General features: G+C 42.5%; 1 pseudogene; it reads left to right on the top strand.

The window, feature by feature from the left end:
* The window catches only part of LOC138164737 (methylcrotonoyl-CoA carboxylase beta chain, mitochondrial-like), a 47954-nt pseudogene that overhangs the window by 21591 nt on the left and 5694 nt on the right, over positions 1–20669 (top strand).

Raw genomic sequence — 20669 nt, 5'->3', positions numbered from 1 at the left:
TCGGACAAGTCACCTCACCTGCCTGAGCCTCAGTTTCCTCATCTGCAGAAGGAAGAAATTGGAAATGACTTCTGATGTCCCTTAAAGCTTTAATCTCATGATCTTCTGCAAGGTCTTTCCTGACCCTTTTGGCTGTAAGTAATCTCTGACTCTTAAGATTACTTTGTGCATACTTAAATTTTTCTGCTCTGTATGCATGCATCATTCTCCCAGAAGAATGTAAGACCCTTCAAGGTAGGGAATGTTTCATTATTTTCATTGTACCCCCAAGTACTAGTGAGGTGGCTTGCACACAGTAGGCATGCCAAACTACTGGATGGATAAGTACATAATGTTAAGATATATTAAGATTTAGAATAAAGGTCCTGGAATGTTGAGAGGAAAGACCTTTGTGGATAATCCCTGTGAGGTCATGCCCTGCTATCTGTATGACTCGGGCAAGCCATTCCACCTGCTTGGCCCTCAGTTTCTTCATATGTGAAATGAGGAGATTAGATGGACCTGGAGGTCTCTTCCAGCTCTAGAACAAGGCCCCTGCAGACCACAAAAGAAGCATAGTCTGATATATATGAATGATAGCTTAAATGGTTGAGATCACAGAGCCATGAAAATACTGAAATATAATTTATGGCTTGGGTTTTTCCAATTACTTTTTTTTCTGCTGAAATTTGATTTTTTTTATCAGTTCCTAATCTCTTACCCTTAGAGTGAGTGGTGGCATTGATTATATTACATCTGCAGAGGAAGAAGCCTATGAACAGTTTCAGAATGTGGTGACTTTCAATTATGGACAGCACCTTGAAGAGTCTGTGCAGGATAATGATCCCTTATACAGCCCAGAAGAGCTGCAAAAACAGACTCCACAGAACTGTGAATGGAGCCTAGATGTGAAACTGGTAAGCCAAGGAAGGGCTCCATTTTAAAAGGGATTGGGATCAATCCCTTTAATTAGAAAGGGCTCTATTTTTAAAAGGTCAAGTACCTGATGGGTCTAATGAGAAAGTAAGTCATTCATATCCAAATATCAAGGTTAATGATAATGGAAAAGGTGATGGAAAGAATGCTGACCTTGTGTCAGAATCCCATCTAAACTTCTTATTACCTCACCAGCAGCTAGGTAGAACAAGGGATAGAGTGCTGGGTCTGAAGTCAGGAAGACCTGAGTTCAAATCTGCCGTCAGATTTTTATTATGTGATCCTGGTCAAGTCACCTAAAAAAACCTTTTCCTCAGTTTCATTAATTGTAAAATGGAGATAATAGCACCCACCTTTCAGTATTGTGAGGCTCAGACAAGAAAACATTTGTAAAGCACAGTGCCTGGTATATATGAGGCATTTAAGAAACATTTTGCTTTCCCTTCTTGAAAATGTTGCTTATCTTCAATTTCTTCACTTGTAAAATGAGGGAGTTGGACTGAATGATGCCTAAATTCCCTTCCAGCTCTAAACCTATGAAACATGGAAATAAAACAAAACTTTGGGGAAGACAGTCAACCCATCAATCAGCTAGCATTTATGAAAATCTGCTTCTGTGTGAAAGGCAAACCTTGCAGCCTTAGACAGCACAGAGTTGTTTTTCTTTTGTGCAAGTAAACTTGACATTTTGAGTAAGAAACTTCTTGACAATTTAACATTTTTAGATTCTGTGATCTCATTGATATGGGAATGTGCTCTGCTGATACATAATGCATCCAATGGATATTTTAATACTCATAATATTCAAATAGATCTGAGATCTCATTATTTTGGGAATTCCCTCCATGAGTCAGGTTGCAACATACTAACACCTGCCCTATGTGACTCTTGATCATGTGCCCTCTCAGTTTTCCATGTGCCTGGAACATTTTCATTCCTCAATTTCTCCTTACATTCCACAGGTACCAGTGTAACACTCTGGCTGTCTGCTTCTTTCCCTTTCTTCTTGCCGTGTTACCAGACCTTCTTTTCCTATCCTTAGATCCTTTAATATTATATTTTATTACTATTTCTTTTTTGGAGAGCCTCATTGGTTATATGATGCAGCCTGCTCACATACCCTATTATGTGCCTCGTATATGAATAATCACTTTGGAGAAGGGGTCCACCTTCATTGCCACCTCTGACACCAACCAGCCTGCCACCAAAGAGTAGATAATCCCAAGAGCTCGAGGAGTGGTAGCATTCTCTAGATCTCCAGGATTACTCCCAGTCCAGTCCCTCCAACCATCACTCTCAGAGTGATCCCTGTGGAGATGCAGTCATAACTACTGGAGACTCAGAATAAGAACAAAAAATTCCCACTATCGAAGTTCTTGGCTTTGTCAATTGGCCCAAGATCAGAGAAACTTAAAGGATTTTTATCAGTGACAAAAACATGATGAAAAATATCACCATCTCCCTTGCTGCTAAACTGTAAGGATGATGTCCAGGTGAAACTTTTCGTGTGTGTTACCTTCTCCCATTAGAACATGAGTTCCTTGAGGGCAGGGACTGTCTTCCTTTTCTCATTGTATCCCCAGGGGTTAGCATAGTACTTTGCCCATGGTAAATACTTAATAAATACTACATTGTTTCATTGACTCATGTCCAAAAAAAGTATGTCTCATTATCATTCTCCATCTTAAGTCTGTCATCTCTCTGTCAAAGATACACAATGTACTTCATCTTTAGCCCTCTGGAACTCATGGTTGGTCATTGCATTAACTGGAGTTCTTAAACTCCAAGTGATCTGTCTTTACAGTGTTAAAGTTCTTTGCCATTACTAAGAGATGTACTTTTTGTAAATGTTGGTTCTTTTTCTTCTTTCTGTGATTTCTTTGGGATATGGGACTAGTTATGGCATCTCTGGGTCAAAGAGTATGCTCAGTTTAGTGACTTTGTGAACCTAGTTCCAGATTACTTTCTAGAATGGCTGGACCAGTTCACAGTTCCACCAACTGAGCATTAGCATGTCTGCTTCCCCATAGCCTCTCCAACAGTTGTTATATTTGTTTTTTTGTCATTTTTGTTCATCTGAGATGTGTGAGGTAGAACCTCAAAGTTGTCTTGATGTGTGTCTCCCTTATTATTAGTTATTTGCAGTAATTTTTCAAAATATGGAAGTTGATGGTTGGAATTTCTTCTTTTTGAAAACTGACTATTCATATCCTTAGGTCATTTATCAATTGTGGAACAGCTGTTGTATTTATAAATTCAAATCAGTTCTTTATATGTTATGAAAATGAGGCCTTTATTAGAGGAATTTGCTGCAAAGAGGGTTCTCTCCCCACCCCAGTTATTTTGTTGTTAGTGTCTTGATTGGATTTCAATAATAACAATAGCAGTCACATAGCACTTTAAAATTTGCAATCTGCTTTACAAACATTATTTCATTTAATTTTCATACCAACACTGTGAGACAGGTGCCATCATTACCTCTACTTATAGGTAAGGAAATTGAAGCCATCAATTTCCTGTCAAATGATTTGTCCACCAGAATCAGTGTCTGTCTGAAGGTAAATGGAGGTCTCCCTGATTTCAGGCTTAGCACTCTATTAATTTATTAACTGAGGAACAGCTCTTATGCTTCTAAATTTGAGCCAGTTCTTTATACATTTTAGAAAATGAGACTCTTAACAAAGAAACTTACTGTGGAATTCCCCCCCTCTTTTCAGTTACCTGTTTTCCTTCTAATTTTAGCCATATTGATTTTGTTTGTATAAAAACTTAAATTTTTAAATTAAAAATTTCCTTTTTTATTTTCTATGATCCTCTCCTATCCTTTGTTTATTTTCAGACTCTTCCCTATGCACATGACAGATAGGTTCTTCCTTGTTCCTTTTATTGGTTTATGATGGTGTAGCAGCAAGCACCCCAAGCGCGTCCTCAGGGTTTGCTGCCCATACAGGTTCTTGGATCTGCTTTGTTAAAGGAAAGCAACTCAAAATGGGTTAACAAGCTTACTTTAATCAGTCAGACATATATCATTTACTTTGTTCAGGGGGAAAAGTCAGCACCCCGAACTTCAAAGTATACAGGCAGAATTATCAAGACAGAAATAGATCAAGTAGACAGATTTCCACACTGTCCAACCATTATATCCATACCAAATCAACATCTGGGTTTTTCAAAGCCGGGGGACTCTCAACAACGGCTTCCCATAATTCAGGTCAAATCACAGAACACTTCTCAAAGTGAGTCCCAAAACAAAGCTACACATCAGGGCTTATATAGCCTTCTTCTGGCTCAGAGAATGTAACAACCTTTTGGACCCACTGGCCAATCAAAAAGTATCTACTGAAAAACAAGCCTCCCTCCCCAGGCTTCTGGTGCACTTTAGCCTAGGGGCAGGGAAGATCTTTAAAATTTACATTCTCATTACAGATGGGACCTTTTATATCAGTCCCATTTGGAGCTGATCTTGGTATACGGGGCGTATGGGGTGTTCAGAGAGTACTGGCACCTCTGGTATAAGGGCTACTCATTCACAGTTGCTATCCACCTGATGCACTCAATTCTCACCTGTGGCAGATACTCATCATGAATACTATGATATGTGATGATCAAATTTGTCCATGAAATTATGTTTCTTGTGGCCTTTGGGCATATGATAAAACCCACTCTGCCAACTCCTTTCTTTGGCTCTTCAAGGAATACTAGTGATGCATCCTTCATTTAGTGGTGGTTTTCTTCTGTCTTCTGGTTGTGTTTATAGTTACAATGTCAACACTGATATGATGCATCTTCTCCAGCTATGGGTCCACTCATTCATTGTTGGGCATAGATCTCACTTTCAGAATGCCAAGATTCATTTTGAAATCTCTTGTGACTTTTTGGGTGACACAGTTCCAAACTGCTTTTTAGAATGGCTGGACCAATTCATAGCTCCACCATTCAGTATCTTTTGCCCCCATTTCCCATCCCTCTACCACTGTCACTTCCAGAGCAGAAGTACTAGATTAGGATTGAGTGACTTTTTATTTCTCTATTTCTTGGGTTTCTATAATATTTTTAATAGTAATTTTACATTTGCAGAATTGACAAAATGGCTCTCTCAATGTATACGTGTGTGTATATATGCACATGCACACTATGCATGCACGTGTACATGTACACACAGCACACATGTACATGTATGTGTACACATGCATGTACACATGCACATGCACATATACATATACTGAAGGGATTTTTTTAGGTCCTTGTCAATTTTGTGGTAGATGGTGACACCCACTGGCAAAGGGTGTCATAGCTTCCCAGTCCTTTGAGCCCATTTAAAATAATACTTTGAAGCAAGTTCCTCCCTGAAATGAAGTCCTATCTCCTGCCTGACACCAATATGCTGGTAATGCTGTTTGACTGAGAGTCATGGAACTCCAAAGTCTCTGAAGAATTAAAGTTGACTTTCATCCAAAGAGCAATGGAGAATACATGGAAGGTGTAAGCATGTCAAGAACCCTTACATCCAAGGAATTATACTGGAGATACATGATATATGTCATAAAAAAATCCATGTCCAGACTAAAGGATGTTCTAGAACTCCAACCCTAGAGTCAAGATGACCTGAGTTCAAATCCCACCTCTGATGATAACTGTTTGCGTGAACTTTGGGGAGTCACAACCTTGCTGGGGCCTGAGATTCCTCATGGGTAAAATGCGAGAACTGGACAAAAGAAACTCCAAGGTCTCTCTGAAATGTAGGTCTATTAGGATGTGCTCCATTGTTATCTAAGCAATATCAGGGAAACTAGAGGAAGGTCCTCAACATGCTTGGTAGGTCCCTAGTGGAACTTTATTTCAGAGAGGGCATGAATGGTTGATGATCTGAATTACTGGAGAGAAGATCCATATCAGCCAGACTACAGGTCCACAGAGGTATCAACACATGCTGTGGTAGGCCAATGTCTTCTATTACAGAAGATGCCTCACTATAGTACAGGGAAACTCTGTGTTCTCAAAGGCTGTGACAGTGAGGCACAAGACTGGTTAGGTCCTGCTGAGTTGGAAAGACCTTCTGTGAGGAGAGATGAGGTCTGCTGTCTGGGGCCCAACCTTGCTCAGAGGGCAGCAAGGTGGAATGCAAAAAGGACTGGATTTTGGAACCAGAGGACCTCAGTTCAAATCTGAACTTGGCCGTTTGCTGTGTGTGATCTTAGACAAATCAGTCAATCTCTCTTTGTCTCAGTTTCTTCATCTACAAACTTAGAGGACTGGACTAAATGACCACTACAAGCATTTCTAACTCTCAGGCTATGATCCTAACATACAAAGAGGCTCACAACCAGTATGTTGACTGCTACAAAATGAATTCTTTGGTCTTGGTGATCCATGAAGTGTTGGGTTGGCATGGGAACTGAACCTCTGATTTTATTGGAATCTCCCAGGAGAGGAAACTTTCTCTACCAATGAAGGTAGTCATGTTCTCTGTAATTTCCAGTCTTAATAGAGTTGAACAGAGGTGATAAACTCACAGCTTGTGGAAATGCTCCCAGAACCAGGTTAAATTGTAATCAGGAAATGTTTAACAAAATATATAAAATTCTAGGCAAACACAGATAGTTCTTTTGTGGTTTTCTAAGTCAATATGCTGCTGTTGGAATTGGTTTCTGAGTTTTATGCTACTGGTCTAGGAAACTGACAGATTCATTCACTTGCCCAAGTACACACCTTCAGGATGGGACAGAGATAGGACTTCAACCCAGTTCCTGACTCCAACTCTCTATTCACTACATGCTTCTGGCTTAATCTAAGATTCTTTGGATATAAACTACTTAGTCATAGATAAGTGGCAATTTTGGTAGAGGGGATTCTTCACACCAAGAGTCTCTAGTACTGCCAAAATATATTTAAAAAAATATATTTGTATGTGATTTTATAACGGAAGTCATTGAAAAAACAGGCTTTGCTTCTAGTCGGCTTAGCTAAAATTTGCTGTTCTGCAAATCAAAGCATACTGACTGGCTGTGTTAGCAATCATTTATAGGCTCTTTGTATTCATGCCTTTTGCAGATTCTGAGTCATTTGATTGATGGGTGTCAATTCCAGGAATTCAAAGCTGAATATGGAACAACTCTGCTTGTTTTTATTTTTTCTGACCGTGTCTCAATGTGCTGCTTTGCAATTTAAACCTATGCCCATGGTTCTTACTAGTGTTTCCAAGCAGGACAACCCCAAATACTTGCTCATGTAAAAGGGTAAGCTTTTCAATGCTTCATAGCCCTAGGGTCCTTTGGAGGCTCTCAGAGAGGTTAAGTCACATGCTCATGGTCACAAAGGTAATAAGTGTAACTGGCCAGATTTGAGTCCAGCTTTTCCTGGCTTCAGGTCCTGTCATTTCTGAAGGGTATGTACTAGGTCGCCTGTCAGCTCTCTTTCAGCTATAAACCTGTGAGTCCACGGTTTTGTACAGACTATGCCTTGGTGCATCTCATCACAAGGGCATATCCAGGATTTGGATGAGGGGCTGGGAGGTGGAGAGAGGACACTCGGGATTCCAAGAAGAGAAGCCAACTTGTCACAGAATCACAAGGTTAGAAGTGACCCTCTAGTCCAACCTGTACTGAATCTCCATTATATCAGAAGATAGGTGGTCGTTTGAAGAGCTCTAAGGAGGAAAACCCTCCATTCCACTTGGGGACAGTTTTAATTGTTAGCCAGTTTTTATTTTTTCTGACCGTGTCTCAATGTGCTGCTTTGCAATTTAAACCTATGCCCATGCTTCTTACTAGTGTGTCCAAGCAGGACAACCCCAAATACTACGACCAGCACAGTTGGTGGGCTAGCAAGACGTGAGAATAATGAGATGGGGGTATAATCAATAGTCTGTTTATTACAGGACCATTTCATACAGAGCCAAAGATGCAAGGAGCTCACAGAGTTTTTATGCCCCCCCCCATGTAGATACCCCCAAAGAATGCAGACAATGTAGAAAGATCCTACATCAAAGGAATGCAGATAATGTAGAAGGAGCCTCCCTTAATCCTGTTCACTATTTACCCTTGCTTAAGGTTAGTTACTTATCAGGGTATTATTCTAGGACCATATCCAGAGGCATAAACAAAAAAGGTTACACTCCCTCTTGCTAACTGCCCTACCTTTGCAGATAACTGTATAGGACAGGGGAATATAGCTGGCGAGGTCAAGGGACCCCAAAACGTTCCCTTCATAATACATCCTCTTGCTTATCTGCCCTGTAGCCTTTCAGATAATAATATAGGGAAGGGGAACATTTCATTAGCAAAGGCGAGAAACTTCTGAAAGTTCGCTACACCCAAACCCTCTTCAAATACTTAAATGCAGCTTTTGTGCTATGATCCCTTTCCCTAAACCTTCACATCCCTAGTTCCTTCAATTAATCTTCTTGTTGCATAGACTGAAGGTTCTTCACCATCCTGGATGTCTTCCTCCAGACACTCTCTGGCTGGCACCCAGAAATGTGCACAATATTCCAATTTGGTCTGAATAGGACAGAGTGCTGGGGATACTTCACCCCTTCATTCCTGGAAGCTATGTGTATTTTGGTCCAGCTCTTGGTTTTATAGCATCTCTCCCTCTTCCCAGAGCATTACCAAGTCCCTCATTGGATCAGAAAAGACTTCTGGGCAGTTTTACTCCAGTTCATCCAGTGACTTTCAAGGATTCTTTGTATTAGGTTTGGCTAAGCCAGAGCAAGTATGGCATCTTATCTTTACATGAGACAGGAGGTAATTTGATTTCGACAATAACAACAATGACAGCAATATATAGTGTTCTCTGTGAGGGAGACACAGTGCTAAAGTGCTCTGAAGTCATGATCTCCAGTGATTCTCACAAAAACTCTGCGAGGTGTGGTTGTGATCATTATGCCTGACTCTTCCTGACCCCTTTTGAGGTTTCTTTGCAAAAAATACTAGAGTGCTTTGCTGTTTCCTTCTCCAGCTCATTTTACAGAAGAGAAAACTGAGGCAAACAGGGTTAAGTGACTTGCTTAGGGTCACACCACTAGCCAGTATATGAGGCTGGATTTGAATTCAGGAGGGTGAGTCCAAGTCAGGTACTCTGCACTATGGTGCCATCTAGCTGCCTGGTTATTAAACGTCTGCTATGTGCCAAGTTCTGTTCTAGGTGCTCCAGCGTACGAGACCAAAAGCAAATCCATCTTTACCATCAAGGAGTTACATTCTACTGTTTCATTTCTGTGCTGTGTTTTGCAAAATGTTGGCTACATTAAATGCAGCTTTTGTAGATCCAAAGGCAGGAGGTCCATTTGGCCACTGCCCCCATTCTGCAGATGGAGAAACCAAGAGAGATGTTGAAGGATTGCCCAAGACAATTCAATAAAATTATGCTTTATTTCAAACTCCCTTGGTATTCGAGGAATGTTATAATCTGTGGCCCAAATACCAAGGAACTTGACTCACCCCCTCCAGAGTCCATGTTTCTAGAGGCAATGAGCTCTGTCAGAGGGGATTGGACTGGAAACCTCCAGGATCCAGTTTAAGCTGGTCATCCCACATCAATCCTAAGATTTAGCAGGCAATGTTCTCTGTATCCTTGGGTCATGTGTCCTTTCAGAACCAGCAGTGTTTACTTTATTTTATGGTTCCCTCCATTGCTTCCTCCCATATGCATTGTATGTATCTTGTATTTACACCACTGTCTGCCAAGTTGTCTCCCCTGTAGGTCATGAACTCTTTGATAGCAGGGAACATTTTTGCCCAGCTGATATAGTCCCCCCTCTGACTCACATTAACCAGGCGACCTTGGACAAATCATTTACTCTCAAGGTCTCAGGAAGTTCTTGTTTGTTTGGTCATTTCACTTGTGTCTGACTCTTCATGACCTCATTTCGGGTTTTCTTGGCAAAGACACTGGGGTCGTTTCCATTTCCTTCTCCAAGGAAACTGAGTCAAATAGGTTCATTGACTTGCCAAAGTCACATAGCTAGTAAGGCTGGATTTGAACTCAGGTCTTCCTGACTCCCAGTCTGGAGCTCTATCCATTTCACCATCTACTGATCTAGAGTTTGTAAGTTGTAGAACACGTTGATATCTGCATTGGTAGAAGGATTTTTCTCATGTGGTACAGGGGAAAGAATACCAGCTCTGGACCTAGAGGACAGGGGTTCAAACCTTGTGTCTGATGCTTACGACTGGTGAGATTTTAAGAGTTGCTTAAACCCTTGTGCCTCATTTTCCTCATCTGTAAAACAAAGGGGGTGGAGGAAATGACCTCTGAGGCCCCTTCTAGACCTGTGACCTATGGTCTGATCCAAAGAATCCCCAAACTGTGAGCAAACACATGAAGGCTTCTTGCTAGCCCTTCATTCCAAAGCTACAGGCCTTTAGTTCATTGAGTGTTTTGATTTTGAAAGCAGAATTCACCATATTCAGACAAATCTTCTTCTTCCCTTGATCTTGTTACACAATGTCTCTCCTGTGCCTCTTTTCTCCCCTCTCCTGACTCCCTTTAGTAGTGAAAAGGCATAAATATGTACTCAGTTTGATTCTAGTGGTATCTCAGTGCATTGAATGTTTTATGCTTGAATTTCATTCACTTGTATTTTTTACTCAGCCTTCACAAGCTGAAAAATAACATGCTTTTACCAAAGTCATTTAAAATGAATTATTTCACAGCTCTCAGAATGGTCCTTTTCCCTCATTTTAATTTTTTTTTTTTAGAATACCAGGAAAAATGTTTTTAGAAAACAGGGACTGGGCATCAGCCTGGTGCCTTCTTGTTTTCAGTCGGGGTCTCCCTGTGAGGGAGGAGAATGGAAGCAGGGGAAGGTTGGGGGTAGGGGTGGCATTCACAGTTCCTGTAAACCCTTCCTGGTGGCTGCTCCCTCCTCATCCTGGGAGCCATGGGGAGCCTTTCCAGGCTCCAGCTGGGAACATTCTATGAAGCAGGTCTGTGGCAGAGGGACAATGCTAGTTGAGTGTGTGGGAGAAGCAAAGTTGACAGTGAAGGCATTTTTCATCCACCAGCAACGGTTTCCAAAGCAACCAGCTCATTTCAAGGACAGGGATGGCCATGGCCCTGCTTTGGCACTGGTGTCTCTGCCTTCCTGCTTCTCACTCCTTTGCTGGGCTTTATTTCGAGACAGAGGAAGTGAATGAGGAACATTCTGAGTGCCCACCTGGTCAGTGAGGGGATGTGAGTCTACGAATCAGTGCCCCTCAGACTGACCTGTGAATTCACTCACTGATTCTCCGGCCTTGTCTGCCTCCCATCGCTCTCCCTTAATGAAAAGCAAACAGAGAACAGAGAGATAGAAGGGGATGGTGGGCAGATGTCAAGCGCCTTGAGGGGAGAGATGGTCTTTATTTTTGCTCACATTTGTAACCCCAGTGATAATTAAAGTTCCTGGTTTCCTTCTTCCCTCCCTCCCTCCTTTCCTTCCTTCCTTCCTTCCTTCCTTCCTTCCTTCCTTCCTTCCTTCCTTCCTTCCTTCCTTCCTTCCTTCCTTCCTTCCTTCCTTCTTCCTTCCTTCCTTTGTCCCTTCTTCCTTCCTTCCTCCCTCCATTCCTTCCTCCCTCCCTCCCTCTCTTTTTCCTTTCTCCCTTCCTTTCCTCCTAGTAAACTTAATAAATGCTTATAGACTACCTCAATGATTACTTAGCTGTGGAAAGAATGCCCACCCCCTATAGTAAGGACTGTTACATTTTTGTCATGGTTTTCCCAGTGAAATAGCATATAGTAGACACTTAATAAATGCTTGTATCTGATTGGGGATAAAGCTCATGCTGTAGGCTGCTTCTCAGATGATAGTTCATAGGGAAGTATGATAATGTAATAAAAATATAATAGCTCACATTTCTATGGTGTTACCTGAGACTCAGTGAAATGTGAATGACCCAGAACCTCACATATAGTAGATGTGAAACTTGGGATTTGAACTCAGGTTTTCTGATGCCCCATGATGCCATGCTGCACCACCCACATGAGAAGGGAAGGCTTGGGAGGATCTGAGAGCTGCCTTGACTGTCCAGGCCTAAGGTGGGGCTCCCCTAGTCAGACCACATCAGGAGGGAGATCTTTGGCTTTGGGAGCCATGTTTTAGCTAGTCTAGTCAAGTCAATAATCATTTATTAAGCACCTATTGTGTACCAGGTGCAGTGCTAAGTGCTGGGCATACCAAGGAAGCCAAAAGATTGCCTTACTCCCAAAGTCAAATGAGAGAGAGAATATCCAAGAGCTCCCCCCGCCCAGCCAAGATCCACACAGCATCAATTGGAGATAATCCGCAGCAGGAGAGAGGACTGAGTGGAGCTTCCTGTCGAAGGCCACACTTTAGCCGGGACTTGAAGAATGCTGAAGTCATTGATGAGATGGGCCATTGAGGAGCTGGGCTTTGGTCCAGGACCAAGCAGGGTAGTGGAAACCCCTGAGCTCATTTTACATGAGGACCAGCTGAAGGTCCCAGTTAGACATGAAGAAGAGGAAAGCTGAGGGCAGGACTTGACTTTGGCCTTCAGCTCCTTGAGGGGCTGTCCCATCACAGTTATTCTTTTTGATTGGGCTGGGCCCCCGAAGGCAGATCTGGGCTTTATGGCTGCCTCACAAGGAGTCAAAGCTTGATTTAAGGCCAAACTTCCTGCCTGTGAGAACTGTCCAAACCGTGAATTATAGGATTCGCCCCTGTGGGTTCAGGGAACACATGGGGACTGCCTGTCATGGTGACATGGGCTTTGTCTACCCACAAAAGTCTACCTTTGACTTGTAGAGGAAGCAGTGACAGCCACCACCCCAGGGGCGCAGCGACTGACAGGGCCCAGAAACGTCAGTCATTCAGATTGACGGTCTGGCCAGACTGGGATTGAGCGGCTCAAATTCAACGGGTTTTCAGGCCCATGTTAGCTGGTGCTGGTGCTGAGCCTCCTCTGACTTGACCATGGACAAGTCTACTAGCTTTCTGGGGCTATTTCCCCTGCACAAAATGAGGAGGGTGAGCTTGGTTTCCTCGAGGCGCCTTCCCGCTCTAGAACCCTGCTCGGATACTCTTGTAATGTGAGGCACCTTTGGGACCTCGGTAGAGCCTAAGCTTCCCGAGGGCGAAGATGGCCTCCTTTCTGATTTTCTATGCCTAGTGCCTCACCCCATGCCTGGCGAAATAGGAGTCATTTCATAAATGCTTGCTGATTGATCATCATAATAGCTCACATTTCTTTAGCAATTAGCATCTTGCAAAGCACTTTACAAATATTAGTGCCTATGCTTGTCATAGTTTGTTTTTGTTTTCACGATGTTGTTTTTATAAAACAGAAACCCTGGGAGGTAGGTGCTATATTTTCCTCATTTTACAGATAAGGAAACTGAGGCTGAAAAGCTTAAATGACCAGGGTCAGACAGCTACCAAGTGTCTGAGGCTAGATGTGAACTCAGGTCTTCCTGACTAGTCCAGAGTGGTACTCTAGAATTCCTTCTGTTCGAGCACCCTGCCTTGCATAGGGGCAGAGCCTTGGCATCACAGTGGCTTCATCCACTGCAGCTGCAAATGTCAATGCATCCACAACGTTTTTCTCTCATGTGTCAGTGGTCTACATGGAAAGCACAAAAAATGGTCTTTTTAAAAATCTTTGTTTTGCTAGCCATCTAACTGGCCTGGTGGCAAACAGTGGGGAGCTAACCCAGTGAGCCTCCCTCAAGGGCAGCAGCTTTGTGAATCTGTATAGTCACCAGAACACCTCTGTTCTGATTTTTCTTTTTTTTTTTATTTGCTTTTTGCAGGGCAATTGGGGTCAAGTGACTTTCCCAAGGTCACACGGCTAGTAAGTGTTAAGTGTCTGAGGCCGAATTTGAACTCAGGTCCTCCTGACTCCAGGGCTGGTGCTCTATTCACTGTTCCACCTAGCCGCCCCCTGAACATCTCTGTTCTGTTTCTCCTGAACAGGGCCCCACAAATGTCTCAGTGCAAGGATCTTCCAATGGGGGAGAGCGGGCAGCCATGACTGACAGTTTGCCTTAGGAGAAGGCTTCATGGTGGCATGTGCACACCTATTGTCTCACCGAAGTCTGACAATCATCTTCAGAGGTGGGACAAACAGTCTTTGATCCCCTTTTGTAGGTGAGGAATCCAAGACCGGAAAGGTGAAATTAGTTGTACAAGGCTACCCAACTTTTACCTGGAACATCATTGTAGGCCTGGTGACTCATGAAAGGGTCAGCGGATCACACATTTAGAGTCCGTGTGGTCAAACTCCCCCATTTTACAGAGGAGGAAACTGAGACCCAGAGAGGATAATAACAAAAACCCCGACTTGTGCCACTTACCGCCTCCGCGGCCTTGTGCAATAAGAACAATGGCTTGCATGTTTATAGGCCTTTAATGTTTGCAAAGGGTTTTACAAATATCTTACTTGATCCTCACAACAAAAGCTGCTACTATTATCCCCATTTCACAGATGAGGAAACTAAGGGAGGGAAAAATTAAATGACTTGCCCAAGGTCACACCATCTACACGTGGCCACACTTGAGTTTGACCTTGGTTCCTGTCCCATCACGACTCTCCACATTCCTCTGTGGATGGATTTTTTTTCTTTTACACTACAATTCCATAGTTTTTTCCATCTAATTTTTTTCATTCCAGTCACTTCATGAAGTTTTAACTTAATGGCCTCTTTTGAGAGCAGGCAGAAAGTTCCCAGAAAGATGTGCCATCACATATAAGCCCCTGATTTTCTGAGTAGAATTCATCTCACAGTACTTTGTCCTCACTGATCTCTTCCTCCTCAGTGATAGTCTCTGCTCCCTCTACTTTAAATCCCACTCCCCTCTGCCCTCCCTCCCCCCCCAAAAGGTCTATTTTCCTTTCTTTGGAACTAACAGATTATAGAAACAAAGAGCTCAGAGCTGGGAAGGACCTTAGAGTTTATGTCGTTTATTTTGAACCCTCTTTTTGTTGTTGTTTAAATGTTTTTCCATCATGTCTGACTCTTCAGGATTTGCCCAAGGTGTCATAGCTAGTGAATACTGTAACTGGGATTTAGGGCAAAGTCCCTAGACTGAAAACCAACAGTTCTTGTCGTTCCATTTTTTTATTCAAAGGATCATTGGACTTCAGAATCAGAAGACTCTGGTTTTGGTCCTGGGTCTCCCACTCACTATTTAAAAAACCTCAAATACATTTATTTCCCACTTCCCCACCACCACTTTTCTCATGCCCATGGAGAAGGGGAAAAGAGAAAACAAATGTGAAGCCATTATAACAAAGATGCCCTCCTTGGTCCTGTCCAGCCATATCTGTCTCCAGCATCTGGAGCCCATCTCCTGTTCTTCTGGAGGGGGGGGGCAGCATTCTTCATCACTGCTCCTGTGGATTCATGGTTGGTTCTTGTGTTGGTCAAAGTGCTTAAGTCTTTCCAAGTTGTTTGTTTTCACGATGTTGTTTTTATAAAACAGGCTGTTCTCCTGGGTCTGCTTCCTTCCCTCTGCATCAGTCCATATAAGTCTTCTCAAGTATCTCTGAAACCATCCTCTTTAACGTTTCTTAATCTGTTTAGCCCTCCATCAGTGGATCAGACACCTCCTTAGCATTCGATTCTTTGTCATCATAACAAAAGCTCCTAAAATAGTTTCCCAATATGAATCCTTTTCTTGTTATTTGACCTCTTGGATTTATGGGTCTAGTAATATTATCCTTGGGTTAAGGAGTGTGAGCAGGTTGATAACCTTATGTATCCAGGTAGTGAAGTCACCGGAACTTAAGTCAGGAAGATCTGAATTCAAATTCTGCCTCAGACAAATACCACTTAGGCAAGTTATTTCATTTTTGTCTGCTTCAGTTTTCTCAACTATAAAATTGTGACCATAGCACCCACTTCCCAAGGTTGTTATAAGGATAAAATAAGATAATATTTGTCAAATTCTTCGCAAATTTTAAAACTACATAAATGCTAGTTATTGATGATTATTATTCAATTATTTTTCAGAATGGCTACTTTCCACTAAATTTTTTAATGGTCATTATTAAATTAATATATAAGCCTTCTTTTCAGAACTGCTTCTTGATTCAGAATCCTTCCTTCCCTTTTCTCTCTTAAAAAAATCCATTATCTTTTTGATTATTTTTCATTTCCAAAACACATTAATACAATACAATCTACCATGTATTGACTATGTCCCTACTGTGTGGTAGGTTCTGGGAATGCGGAGACACAAATGAAAACCAGACAAGGCTCTAGAGGGACTTGTGTTTCACTGTGACTCTATTTCCCCTTGTCACCCTTAACTTAGAGGGTGCTGCTCTCCGGCCACCTTAGAATGCATGGGAAGAGAGAGGGCAACAGTATTCCAGTCATTTGGACACAAAGGATCCATTTCAGGAGAAGGCTGAGTAGTGGTAATGATAACAACAGCAATGACTGTAGAGTTAAATGTCGTTAAAAGGTTTGCCAAGCACTCTGCACGATTTATCTCATCTGATCCTCACAATAACCCTGGGGAGTTGGTGTTTTTTTTTTTTATCCCCATTTAGCAGATGAGGAAACTGAGGCCGAAAGAGATTTAAGGGACTTGCTCAGGGTCACACAACGAGACAGTGTGTATGAAGCAGCCTTCAAACTCAAGTCTTTCCTGATCCAAAGCCCAGTGTTCTCACCCCCTGTTCCACCTAGCTGCCCACACTTGGGTGTCACTAATGGCCCCTTTATTGGTGAACCAGCCTGGTGGAAAGAGTGATGGGATTTGGAGGCAGGGGACTTTGCATCATGACCTTGAGCAAGGCCCTTGACCTCTTCCTGGGTCTCAGTTTTTCTCCTCTGTACAATGTGGGGATCAGACCAGATGATCTCTAAGCCCCTTCAGTCTCTAACTTCTTCATCTATGCATCCTTCTTGTCTCTCTGCATCTCCCACCTCATCTCCTTGCCTCCCTCATATTGTCCCTCCTCCACTCTTGTCTTCATGCCCTGTTCATGTGCCATAGGCCTCTGGTCACTGTCCAGTATGAGCTAAGGATTACAGGTACAGTCGCTTCCATTTTACAGATGAGGAAGTTAAAGTTCAGAGAGGTAAAGGCACTTGCCCATGGTCATACAATGAGTAATGATCAGAACCAAGATTTGAACTCAGGTCTCTACTGACTCCAAGGCCAGTGATCTCTTCCCTATGCTAAACTTACCTTGAAACAATTTTGTTCTTAACAATAACAACAAAAGAGTTCAGTTTTCATAGAATCATTGACTTCTTCCCAGAATGTGCCCTGAACCTCAGAGAGGATGGGCAGGTAGGTGGCTCAAGGAACGTCTCCCTGCTGGTTCTTGGAAGAGTGGGGAAGAAAATCGAGGCCCATTGCTTTTGTCAGAGCCTTGAAAGTAGCAAACAGCAAATGTGGGTTAAATGACTCTATTACTTTTCTACTGAAATATGACCCTCTTATGCACCCTCAGCTGGGAGGAGGAAAATGAGGAATCAGAATCCTAGATACTAAGAGCTATAAGGGACCTGAGGGGATTCAATTCACCCCCTCCTTTTTCAGAGAAGGAAACTGAGACCAAGAGAGGTTGAGGTCCAAGATCAAGCCAAGTTAAGCTCCAGAGCTTTCCGCATTACACCAATCACATTCGTACTTAGGACGTTTTAGAACAGTCCTTGTGACATGTCTTCTTTCCACTTTCATTTCAGGCAGAGGATCTAGGCAGAAGACTCAAGGCCCAGGCCTGTACGACGGCCACCACTGCTTGTGCAGAAGTCCCCAAGATATCTGGTCATTGGAGGCTGTTTTGGAAATCACAGCTATGATAACTGGGCCAAATAACAACCCCTGTTTGTGGACTTCCTAAACTTCCCCCAAACAGATGTGGGCCTCGCCCTTGGGAGGCCACTGCCCCAGCTCCCACTCTCTGTGCTTGGACTAGGGATCATGCACATATTATGAGCCTTGGACTTGTAGGGATAATGCTGTTGTTACATTGTGTTATGTCATGTAACGTTATATTATTTTATATTGCAATATAATGTGATATTCTATGATGTGATGTGGTGTAGTATGATATGATACATTATTGTCATATGATATATCATTACATTTCATTAATGATGTGACGTGATATGATATGTTGCATTACGTGATATCACGTCACATTACATCGTCACGTTGTGTCATGTCGTGTCACCTTGCATTGTGTCATACCATCATGTGTCTCCAGCATCGTGCTCCCCATCAGCAAGGAGCCAGGAGGTGCCAGCAGAGGCACTGACCGAGAAAGCGTTGCAACAACAGTTCTTGGTTCAAGTGCATCCTCCCCCACCCAGATGGGGGCTCCCACTCCCACAGATCTACAAGAGATGGGCACAAACTTGGTGGGCGGTGGCGTCACAGAGCTAGGAAGGAGCAGACACGAGTCTGTTTGACCCCAAGTCCATGCCCTGCACCACATTGCCTCTCATTGTGCACAACATTTGAGTCTCAGTGCATCTTTCAGGGAAGCAGGTGACTTATGCAGTGGAGGGTCATGGACTTCATGTCAAGGAGACTTGAGGCACAACCCTGCCTCAGGCACTTACTGTGAGACCCTTGGCAAGCTCTCTGTGCCTCTGTTTCCTTATCTATAATACGAGGGAGTTGGGCTTTGATCGCCTTTAAGCCCCTTCCATCCCTAGATCTGTGGTCCTGTCATTACTGGCATGATGTACCCTAATGGCAGTTGATTCTTGTTTCTTTTTTTTTTTTTTAATCACTCTCTTACAGTGTGGAAGGAAGATCATTCGATCCTAATTTCTTGTTCCTGGCCCAATGCTAGAGTTGCTCTCATTGATGGCAGATCTTTATCTGCTGACTTTGTGGAAGGAGATGAAAACCTTTCTATGGGCAAATCCACATTAAAGAATCTGGGGAAAAAGTCAATTTTGAGGTTCCTGCTGTGCTGACTTTTTACTGGAGCAAGAAATGTAAATAACCAGACTTAGGAGAGAGAATTCAGGTCTGTACTTCTCCCCACCTTCTTCACGGCTTCTCTCCTAATGTTCTTCAATTAGAGACTGTTAGTGCATCACTGATCACTGCCATGGATCAGGGCATGTTTTTGTCGATTGACTTTGTGTCCTCAACGCTTCTGGTAACCCAGAACAGGAATTTTTAAAAACACTGTTGAATTGAACACTCGGTTCAGGCTCAGAAGACCTGACTATTTCATGACCATAGGACCAGTCTGACTCTTGATTCTTTTTACTAAGCTCTGTCCCCTCGGGGTCACATCACCGATTTGGGCTTCATTTTTCTTATCCATAAAATGAGGGAGTTACCAAAAAGGAAGGAAATGACTCATTTGTACAGAAGCACAGCAGCTGTTATTATTGTGGCAAAGAAATGGGAACAAAGGGGAATGTTCTCTAGCTGGAGAATGGCTGAACAAATTAGAGCATATGAATGTAATAGAACATTACTACACTATGATAAATAAAGGGGTGTATACAGAGAAACCTAGGAAGATGTGTGAACTGATGCAAAATGCAGTACAACATACAACACAATAAAGAAAAACCATTAGGAAAGACTTAATAATTCTGATCAATTAAATGACCTACCAGGATTTCAGAGGGATTGTGATGAAGTGTGCTACCCACCTCCTGACAGAGTAGTAGGAAATGGATTCAAGATGCAGAATGAGGCACACATTTTCAAACATGGCCAATGTGGGAATTTATTTTGCTTGAAAATGGCTATTTGTTACAAGGGTTTTATTTACATTTTTCCCACTTGGGAGGAGGTAAAAATAGGAGGGTTAGGAATAAGAGTCTCATGTTCCTTACCTCCCCCCTCCAAAAAAGAACATAATGGAAGGAAAGCTGGAAAGAATCAAAGACCAGCAGGAAAACTTTGCAAGTTTACATTTTGAATTGATTATACACTTAAAAAAATAAAAGCAAGGGTCCATAATAGAGCTTCATAATTTCCTGTATAATCCTAAAATAAATATAGAAGTTTTTTTTATTGGTTATTGTTAAGGTCATAATTAAAAAATAAATAAAATGAAGGCACTTAAGGACAGATGGTCACCAAGTTTTCTCCATTTCTAAGTCCTATGAACTCTTTTTCTGAAAATAGGCTTTGAAATAATTTTGCATGTTGCAAAGCTGAATTCTTTTAAATTAAGATATGCTGATCCACAAAATGAGTTAGCTTCTTCTCAGTTAACATTAACTTAACATTTAACAAAGGGTAATGACTTGGATTCGGTCATCACCTTACAGTTTGTGAAATGCTTTCACATATTTGAGGGAGACAAAACTTCAACACTTGCACACAGAATGGATTAGAAAATAGAACAGCAGACAGAGGCAGAAGGACAGAGTGCAGATGTTGCATCAGCTGTATCCTCAGCCTTCCTGACCTCTCTGTTTCCCACTTTCTCCTCCTGGATAGTCTCTTCTCTTTGGGTTGTGATGATGCTCATTTCTCTTCGTTGTCCTTTTACCTATGCAACCACTCCTTCTGTCACCTTTGTTGGATGATCATCCATCGCCTGTGCCCCTAAGCAGATACCCCAAGGGCTGCTCCTGAGTCCTCCCCTCTGTCAGCACTTCTCTAACTTGGTGACCTCATCAACTCCCATGGGTTTAATTATCATCTCACAGAGGACCTAGTTCATCTTCAAAGTGCCAAACACAATTTCCACTTGATAAATGCTCTGTTTATCTGTGTCTGCCTATCCATCCATCCATCCATCCATCCATCCATCCATCCATCCATCCATCCATCCATCCATCCATCCACCCACCCACCCACCCATCCA

Source organism: Petaurus breviceps, unplaced genomic scaffold (genome assembly GCF_028583685.1).
Source record: "Petaurus breviceps papuanus isolate PSGF00001 unplaced genomic scaffold, PetGlider_PUasm1.0 207, whole genome shotgun sequence".
Taxonomy (NCBI): domain Eukaryota; kingdom Metazoa; phylum Chordata; class Mammalia; order Diprotodontia; family Petauridae; genus Petaurus; species Petaurus breviceps.
The sequence above is the reverse complement of the archived record's forward strand: the minus strand, read 5'-3'. Positions and strand labels throughout refer to the sequence as shown.